Source organism: Malus sylvestris, chromosome 3, assembly GCF_916048215.2.
Source record: "Malus sylvestris chromosome 3, drMalSylv7.2, whole genome shotgun sequence".
In the NCBI taxonomy this organism is placed as follows: domain Eukaryota; kingdom Viridiplantae; phylum Streptophyta; class Magnoliopsida; order Rosales; family Rosaceae; genus Malus; species Malus sylvestris.
Window position 1 is genome coordinate 27,137,970 of NC_062262.1, and position 9,594 is coordinate 27,147,563.

The 9,594-nt window shown below is 37.1% G+C and overlaps 1 pseudogene; it reads right to left on the bottom strand.

Moving 5' to 3' along the window:
- Nucleotides 1-1,520: 1,520 nt before the first annotated feature.
- On the bottom strand, nt 1,521-8,479 carry LOC126617117 (uncharacterized; annotated as a pseudogene).
- Between the last annotated feature and the right edge of the window lie 1,115 nt (nt 8,480-9,594).

The following is a 9,594-nucleotide window of genomic DNA, read 5'->3' on the forward strand; positions in this document are numbered from 1 at the left end:
CTAAATTTTCTGGGCTAAAAATTTTAGGTTTTAGCTCAAGGGTTGGAGATGGTTAAAAGATGCTAGACGCTAGTCGAGCGGCGGGCTGGGCCTAGCGCCTAGACGGGGTCTAAGCGGGCGCCTAGGCGGATTAGGCGGATTTAATTAAATCTATTATATGTCGTGTAAATAAGTGTCTATTTATACTTAAATTATATATAATTTCATTATAAACTACAAAATAGAATGACATATATATTATGAGCTATTGGAACATAATGAAAACATAGGAAACAAGCATATAATGTATGTTGAATATAATGAAAACATGGAAAATAAACATATAATGTGTGTTCATTTAAGTATTCAACAAGTCTCTTACAATTTATTGAAAAAATAAAATAAAATGCAAAATGAAAGTCATCTATTTTTTGTCTAAGTGAGTCGCAACCTAGGCGGGTCTTGGCAGGCTAGGCGGGTGCCTCAGTAGGTCTAGGTGCTCTTTATTAATTTTCAAACGCCTATGCATTAATTGGGACGGTGACCAACCTTCACAAAAGTTAATCAAGAACCTCATATGGGGTTAATGGGAACATCCTTCACAAACTAGTACCAAATTATATCCATTTGAATACTATTAACCGTTGCGGCCATGGAAGTTCTTTAATTAAAACAAAAAATTACAAAAGAATGTTACTGAAAGAGTTGCATATTTTCAAACCACAAAACCATTCAAGCTCTAAACTGTACAAACCATAGTTTCAATCGATTGTTCCGAAACGCGAAGAACAGTTGAAGAACTACTCAAAAAGTTAAAAGCTATAAATTTCTATGGTTAACAACCCACATTGTTACAAAATCTATTGGCTCGCGGAGATTCAAAACTTCGATGATGACCAAGGCAAGAAGTTACCAAAAATTTCAGCTGCATTGTAAACAGTCCATCAAATATCTACGACTAGAAGGTACCCAAGTTTCTGCTGTTCCAAAGTGCTATTCATGTCCTCCATTTTCCCTGCACCATGAACAAGAACACAAAAAATGAAGACCGTTACTAACGATTTCAAGAGGTTGGTACCATATTGAATAACAAAACACTAACAACGAAAAAATAGATATATTTCAAGTTGACATAAATGTCTACTGGATATACTGATAGCTAGAACGTAACCGGTAAAGAATTACAAAAAATTATGAAAACAGAAAATCAAGTCAAATGTATATGTACAGCAAATCACACAGGACAATAGATGGATGAAATAATTGAATACAAATTTCAAAAAAATTGGGAATTTATCAAATAAGGAAAAAGAATGCACTCGTCACTGAGATTATTTGACAGTAATACTGAGGTTTGAAAAATGGGAGTTTTAACAAAACACTTCCGTTTAATGAAAAATCACATTTTTACTTTTAACTAGCACTATTCACTATACCTTTAAAAAAAGCTTTTAGTTAAAAGAGAAGTTTTTTTGAACTTTTCATTTGTTTTCCTTTGAAAATACCTACTGAAAAGCGCATTTTCTTTCATTAAGCTTTTCCTAAAACTTGCTCTGCACCGTATCTGCATTTAACTCATCAAACATGATTTCAAGCCTCTCAATCCTAGTTTTAATCTCCAAAGCTCGTCTCCCAAACAAAGAGCTACTGCTAGCACATTCATTGCCAACAACGCTTTCTATGTCCTTGTCCGACTTCTTGGTACAAAAAGAACGTTCTCCGGCAATTTTAGATTCCAAATTTGGATCCTGACCTGATAATTTTTCACTGTCACCATCTTCTATAATCTCAACATTTTCATGCTTCTTATATTTTCTCAAAAATTCTGATATAGTGAGCTTATCATCCTCATCCATAGGATCTCCAGCTTCCATATTGTTGCATTTTGCAGGACACCCGGGACGTACAGGGGGGTGGTTAGCCATCAATACTAACCGATCATCAACGATACTCTGTGCCTTCTTTTTCTGTGGACTAGCAGCTTCACTTGCATCTTTGAGACCAGACAATGATTTCTTCCACCACCTTATGCACTTTGTGCTAACATCTGTCAACAATAGCTGCTAAATATTATTGGTATAGACAATAAACTTGTAATTATTCCTCTAGTTAGCCATCATTACTTTACTTTATAGCTAGCCATAATTACTTTACTTTATAGCTAGTCATCATTACTTTGATTTGCTTTCCTTTTCTCCTTATTTTCCTTTTCGGTGTTTTCCTCATGTAATCATCATTTAACTTGTCCACTTGTTAGGACTAGTTGTGTAGTTTTTGGTCCTTTAAAAGAGAGGACTTCCCACTTGTAAACAAATGATAATGAAGTATATTACAATTTCTGAGATGGTATCATAGCAGTCGATCATGACTGACTCTTGAACCTCAAAAACAGAAAAAAGCTTCCGCCATATCATATCTCAATCATCATATCAGTTTAATTTTTATTTCAACTTCATTGATCTTAAGCCTATACAATGGCTAGTGATGATGAAGTATCAGACCCACCAATTCAGTCATTCACAGCAGGTGAATCGAACTCCACCACACAAGTGGTCACCATTCAAAATGACATTTCCAATTTCTCTGCAGGAATTAAACTTGATGAGAACAACTATTCTCTATAGCATCAAGTTATAGAGATGAAAATTGCTGGTCGAGAAAAATATGGGCATCTTTCCGGTGATACCAAGCAGCCTGCAATCACATACCCACTGTATAACAAGTGGTGAGTTGAAAATTGCCAAGTCAAAAGTTGGTTATTTGATGCTATGACACCCAATCAGATGAAGTGGTTCATCCGTTACGACACAGCCATGCAGGTATGGGATGCCATAAAAAAGACTTACTCTGGCTCTGATGAAGCCAAAATTTATGATCTTCATAAAAGGTCATTTACCATGAAGCAAAATGGAGCTCCTATTGCTAACTATTACAGCAATCTCACCGAGATTTTTCAAGAACTTGATTAACTTAGTCCTACTAACATGAATGACCCATATGATATCTTATCAAGGCAGCAAGAATTGAGTGACTTCGAGTCTATATTTTTCTTGCAGGATTAGACAACAAGTTTGATCAAATTCGTGGTGAGATTTTGAGGATGGAGCCTAAACCTGGTCTTGAAGAAGCATACTCTCATGTCAAACATGAAAGCAATTGACAAGGAACCATGTCAGAAAGTGCCACCATGCCTGAAGCTACTGTGCTCTTTACCACAAATTCTCAATATCCACAAGGACTTCGACTTCAAAACATAAACTCCTCAACAGCTGATCGATTTCGTAATCGACCACCTATGCAGTGCACCAAATGCGGATTGAAAAATTATACTATTCAAGGTTGTTATAAGATTATTGGCTATCCAGAAAGATGGGTTCACAAAGGACGAAATAAGGAATCCAGCAGAGCATCATTCACCACCTCTGAGTCTTCTCAAGATGTTAGCTCATCTGACCATGTCCCAAAAGCCTTGAACGCCTCAGGTATATCTAATTCTACATCCGCTAATACTTGTAATAGATCGTAGATTATTGATACAGGTGCCACATATCATATGACATTTGATGCTAACATTCTTCACTCACTAAAAACAGCCAACCAGACATTCATTACCAGTGCCAATGGTTCAATCTCTCCAGTTACTGGAGAAGGCTCCCTTTCACTAATTTCCTCACTCAATCTTGATCATGTCCTAGTTGTCCATCCCTAGATTACGATCTTTTATCTATTTCTCAAATTATTGACTCCCTTAATTGTTCTGTTTCTTTTTTGCCACTATATTATCTTTTCCAGGATCTGCTCACCAGGGCCGTGATTGGTTGTGATACTAGAATGGGCAAACTATATTATTTGGACTTAACAGAAGAATGCAGCAATAGATTGAGTCAAGTGCATCATGTAAGTAGAGACGAATCAACTCGAATGAAGAAGATTTGGTTATGGCACAGGCGATTAGGACATCCCTTATTTGGTTATCTTAAACTTTTATTCCCTGAACTTTTTCCCCAATTCAAAGAATCCGATTTCCATTGTGAAATTTGTATTTTGGCCAAAAGTCATCATGTTTCCTATCCATTAAGATTAAATAAAAGTTCTGTGCCATTCATGGTCGTTCATTCTGACGTTTGGGGTCCTGCCAGAATTCTTACAACTTCTGGATTTAGATGGTTTGTGGCATTTATAGATGACTGTATTAGAATGACCTGGGTGTTTCCAATGAAGCACAAGAGTAAAGTTCCTACCAAGTTCAATATTTTTCATCAATATGTTGCAACTCAATTTGACAAGAAAATTCAGACACTCAGGTCTGATAATGGAGGAGAATATGTCAATCATGCTCTGCATAACTATTTGCAAGAGCATGGTATTGTTCATCAAACCACATGTGCCTATACACCTCAACAAAGCAGTGTAGTAGAAAGGAAGAATCGACATCTCTTAGAAGTGGTTCGTGCATCTTTATATGGTGCCAATATGCATCACAAGTTTTGGGGGAGGCACTGTGTTCTGCAACATATCTCATAAATTGAACAGCATCCAGTACTCTCCAATATCAAACACCATTCCAAACACTTAACCACCTTCTCACCATTCCATCTATCCCAAACTTAGAACCACGTGTCTTTGGGTGTGTGGCTTATGTACAGGTTTATTCACATCAACGGGGGAAGTTTGATCCATGTGCCCTCCGGTGTGTATTCTTAGGTTATTCTGATACAAATAAGGGGTACAAATGTTTTCATCCTCCTACCCAAACTCTATACATCACTGCAGATGTCCAATTTCTAGAAGGAGAAACATATTTTTCAAATGGAGACATTGAGTATCCCCTTCAGGAGGAGAATAGTATGTTTAAAGAGGATACCCAAGACATTAGCAACATTAAAATTGTTACAGAAATTTCGGAAACTGAGATAAATGTTGATCAAGCAGACGACTGTAATCAAACAATACATGCAGAAACAGAATCATCGACTCCAACATCAAACACAGAAGTACATCCAACAACGTTAAGTCCAGATGGCTTGGGATTGCCTTCTTCGACAGTACCACATGATCAATCAGCCCCTGAACACAATCAACAGGTAACTGATCAATCTAATTCTATTGAGATCGGATTTGAGTCAAGTCAAATTGAGTCCACTAATTATCAACTTCCCCTTCAAAAATCTCGAGGGATTCCTAAACAGTTATATGATCTTGATCCTAGAGCCAAGGTTAAATACCCAATTACTTACCATGTGTCCTTCCATAGGCTATCTACATCATGTGAGGCATTTGTAAATCAATTATCCACTGTATCTATTCCTTGCAATGTAGAGGATGCTATGAAAGATCCTAGGTGGACTCGTGCAATGAATGAAGAAATGAAGGCACTCCAGAAAAAATTCCACTTGGGAGTTAACTAACCTACCCAAGGGGAAGAAATCAGTTGGTTGCAGGTGGATATACACTGTAAAATTCAATGCAGATGACATTATTGAGCGATAAAGATTAGTGGCAAAAGGCTACACGCAGACATATGACATTGACTACGGAGAGACTTTTTCCCCTGTAGCTAAGATAAGCATTATTCGTGTACTCTTATCCCTAGCAGCAAACCTTGATTGGCCTTTGCAACAATTCGATGTCAAAAATGCTTTCCTGCATGGAGATTTAGAAGAAGATGTTTATATGGAGCTTCCCCTAGGATGCAAGTTGGATCCTAATCAGACCAACAACGTTTGTAAACTAAAAAAAGTCATTGTATGGTTTAAAGCAATCACTGAGAGCTTGGTTTGGGAGATTTACCAAATCGATGAAATTTTTCGGATACAAGCAAAGCAACTCGGATCATACTCTTTTCTTAAAGCATAAGAAAGGTAAAATCACTGCTCTTATTTTATATGTGGATGACATGGTGGTTACAGGAAATGATCCAGAAGAGAAGGCAGCACTGTAAAAGTATCTAGCAAGTGAATTTGAGATGAAAGATCTCGGTGCTTTAAAGTATTTCTTGGGCATTAAGGTGGCCTGCTCATAACAAGGAATATTTCTATCATAACAGAAATATGTTCTTGATATTTTGATGAAAGCTGGGATGCTAGCATGCAAACCAGTAGATACCCCAATTGAATTGAATCACAAACTTGGTGAGTATCCTGATCAGATACCTACCAACAAAGAGAGATATCAACGAATTGTTGGTAAGCTAATATATCTTGCACATATTAGACCAGATATAGCATATGCAATCAGCATGGTAAGCCAGTTTATGCATGCACTAAGTGAAACACACATGGATGCTGTAAACCGTATCTTGAGGTATTTAAAGTCAGCTTCTGGGAAATGATTAATGTTTTCAAACATGGTCATCTAGATGTTAAAGGCTACACTGATGCTGATTGGGCTAGTGATGTAACTAACAGACGATCAACATCAGGATACTTTATTATTGTTGGAGGAAATCTAGTCTCTTGGCGTAGTAAGAAACAAAAGGTTGTTGCTAAATCAAGTGCTGAAGCAGAATATCAGAGCATGGCACATGGAGTATGTGAACTGCTTTGGGTGAAGAATTTACTGAGAGATTTGGGATTTAGGCCCAAGCATGCTATGCGTCTACATTATGACAACAAGGCTGCAATTGACATTGCTCACAATCCGGTTTAACATGATCGAACCAAACATGTGGAGGTGGATAGACATTTTATTAAAGAAAAAATTGAGGCAAGACTTATTGAAGTTCCATTCGTTAAATCTGAAGATCAATTAGCAGACATGCTCACCAAAGCAGTCACAAGTTTAGTATTTCATAACTCACTAAGTAAGTTGGGCATTCATGACATCTGTGCACTAACTTGAGGGGGAATGTCAACAATAGTTGCTAAACATTATTGGTATAGACAATAGACTTGTAATTATTCATCTAGCTAGCCATCATTACTTTACTTTATAGCTAGCCATCATCATTACTTTACTTTATAGCTAGCCATCATTACCTTGCTTTGCTTTCCTTTTCTCCTTATTTTCCTCTTCGGTGTTTTCCTGATGTAATCATCATTTGGCTTGTCCACTTGTTAGTACTAGTTATGTAGTTTTTGGCCCTCTATAAGAGAGGACTTCCCTCTTGTAAACAAATGATAATGAAGTATATTACAATTTCTGAGAACATCCGCCTCAGAAAGCCTACACGGAAGATACAATTTCACATTTCTTATTTCTTTCATGTAATGCTTCCATGCTATATCAGAAATGTTATCGGGTTGCGTCATAGAACATGGAAGATCATAATCGTATCCAAATTGCATGGCTACCCGATGCGGAAAGTAAAGCTCTATAGTACCAAGAAGTCCAACTAGCTTACTGAACCTCAAGCATCTAAGAAATGACTGTAGTTCATCAATCAAATCAGGTCCAACTGAAACCCACATTTCCTTTGGTGGATAGTAGGTAAATGCCAGTTCTCAACGACATCCAATGGATAAGGCCACCACAAGAACCCTTCTCCGGCTAAGTTTAAAACCTTTCTCTAGTTTTCAACTCCCAAACTATCTACTTTATCCCATCTTGCCATTCTTGGCTCACCATTATTGAGATGATTGGGGTTTTCAGGCCTAAGGTTCGAGGATCGTTCCCATGCCCAAACCTGAACTAACTGAAATGGTGATCGAATGGCGAGGTCTGAAACAGCAACACAACTACTTTCCAATTGGTTCGAATCAACAGTTGCCGTTTTCAATACACCCAAATCATTATAAACACTAGAAAGAATTGCAGGTGCAAGTGCGATTCTAGTCCCCCTAGCTAAATGAATTGCTATGGAGAAAACAGGCCTATGTATTATACCACCATCGTTGAAAACATACCTTGACAACCAGTACACAAGAAAAACTTCATGTTTGAGTTCATGCCCACCATTGATGAACCTATTTAACCACGAGCTTGTGGTAGCCTTCTTCGCACGACTCTTTATAATGTCCTTTCTCTGTGCCACTAGTTTATCTTCGATTTCGTTCAGTTCTGCGGTGTCCAGAGGGCTTAAAACAGAGTCCCTAAAACTGAAAAACCACCTAAAACCATGACGTCCTCCAATGTGATGGTTGCTTCACCCCCATGGGAATACGAAGGTATTGGTTTCAGAACACCATTTCTCTGCAAACTCGAAAACCAAACCAGTTTGCCTTTTGATTTGGTATGTTGAACTAAAGATCACTTCATATATACCAGCCTTCTTCCAGGTAGATCGGTGCACAACAGCCATTTCATGAACCCAAGATTTCCAATTACTTTTGTTTTGTTGCGGCCATCCCTGGAAATCAACCTTCAAAGCACATGTATCTGGCTCGAAACGGGATGGAAGGGAGGAGAAAGAAGGTGGTAGGTTGAAAAGAGGTTCATCAATGGAGGAATTTATTAAAGTGGGTTTCAAAAAGTAGGATTTTTTGAGAAATGGTTTGCCACCAGATGGTGAAATCATCATATCTTCTCTCTCTTCCACCATTGATTCTTCTGACTTCTCCATCGCTCTCAAGGCTTCCGAGCTCAAGAAGAAGGAAATGGTGTGATTGGTGTTTCAAGTTGAAATAAAACAGAGACTGTCGGAGTTGAACTGTTGGAAACGAATACGAGGGTTGCTCTGTTCCGCTAATTAATGCTTAGCTCGGAGGTGAATGTCAAATCAAAATCCTATGCGTCCACCTTTTATGTAGCTTTTTCCTTCTTTCTTGGCTGCTTGGGTCAGAATAAGTAAATTGATAGTTTGATAGTTGCAAATTATGATAAGGAGACAAATTGCAGTTTGACATGAACGTCAAGGACTTCTTTTGTCTGAATGTTCGTGTTTGTGTTTGTATGTTGAACAATGTTTGGGTATTGACTGGTTAAGATCTTATTAGCGGAGAGGCTAATTTATTAGTTGATGGGTTGTTTCCCACGAAAACTTATTCAAATTTTAGTTTATGACTTTTGTTTTGAGTATTAACGATTGACGACGCTTTGCGTGTATAATACTGTTTTTAACACATAATAAGATAATCTATGTTAAACTTATCTAAACTAGGGAGAGTGGAGATGTTAATCTAGTTATTTTCAATTCTCTTAGGCTCATTTGGTTCACAAAATGAAAGAAAAAAGGAAAGTATTTTATGTGTCTTACAAGGGATAAAACATAATCCTTCGCATTATAGTATTTGGCAAAATTAGGAAAATTATTTACAAATAAAGGGTAAATATTGATATTTTCAATTCTTAATGGCTAAACATATTAACACCCCACAAATTGTTGAATAAACCCCACATACTTAATACACCCTATATTTGCTTTTTCACTTAAAAATTATCTTAATACACCCCACATACTTTCCCATAATACCCCCACACCCCACATTCTCAATATACATCTTATATTTTGTACATACACCCCACATTTTCTTTACACCTCACATTTCTCAAATCTTATAACACTCATTTTTAATTTTCAGGGATTGAATCTAACCATTTGAACGTTTAATTTGTCGAAATATTTCAAATCATCTGAACGTTTAGTTTACAGAATGATTTCAAAATGATGATTTGAAATCATCTTAGTATAGTTTGAAATCATCTTATTCAACTTCTAAAAAGCCTTAAAAAATGACC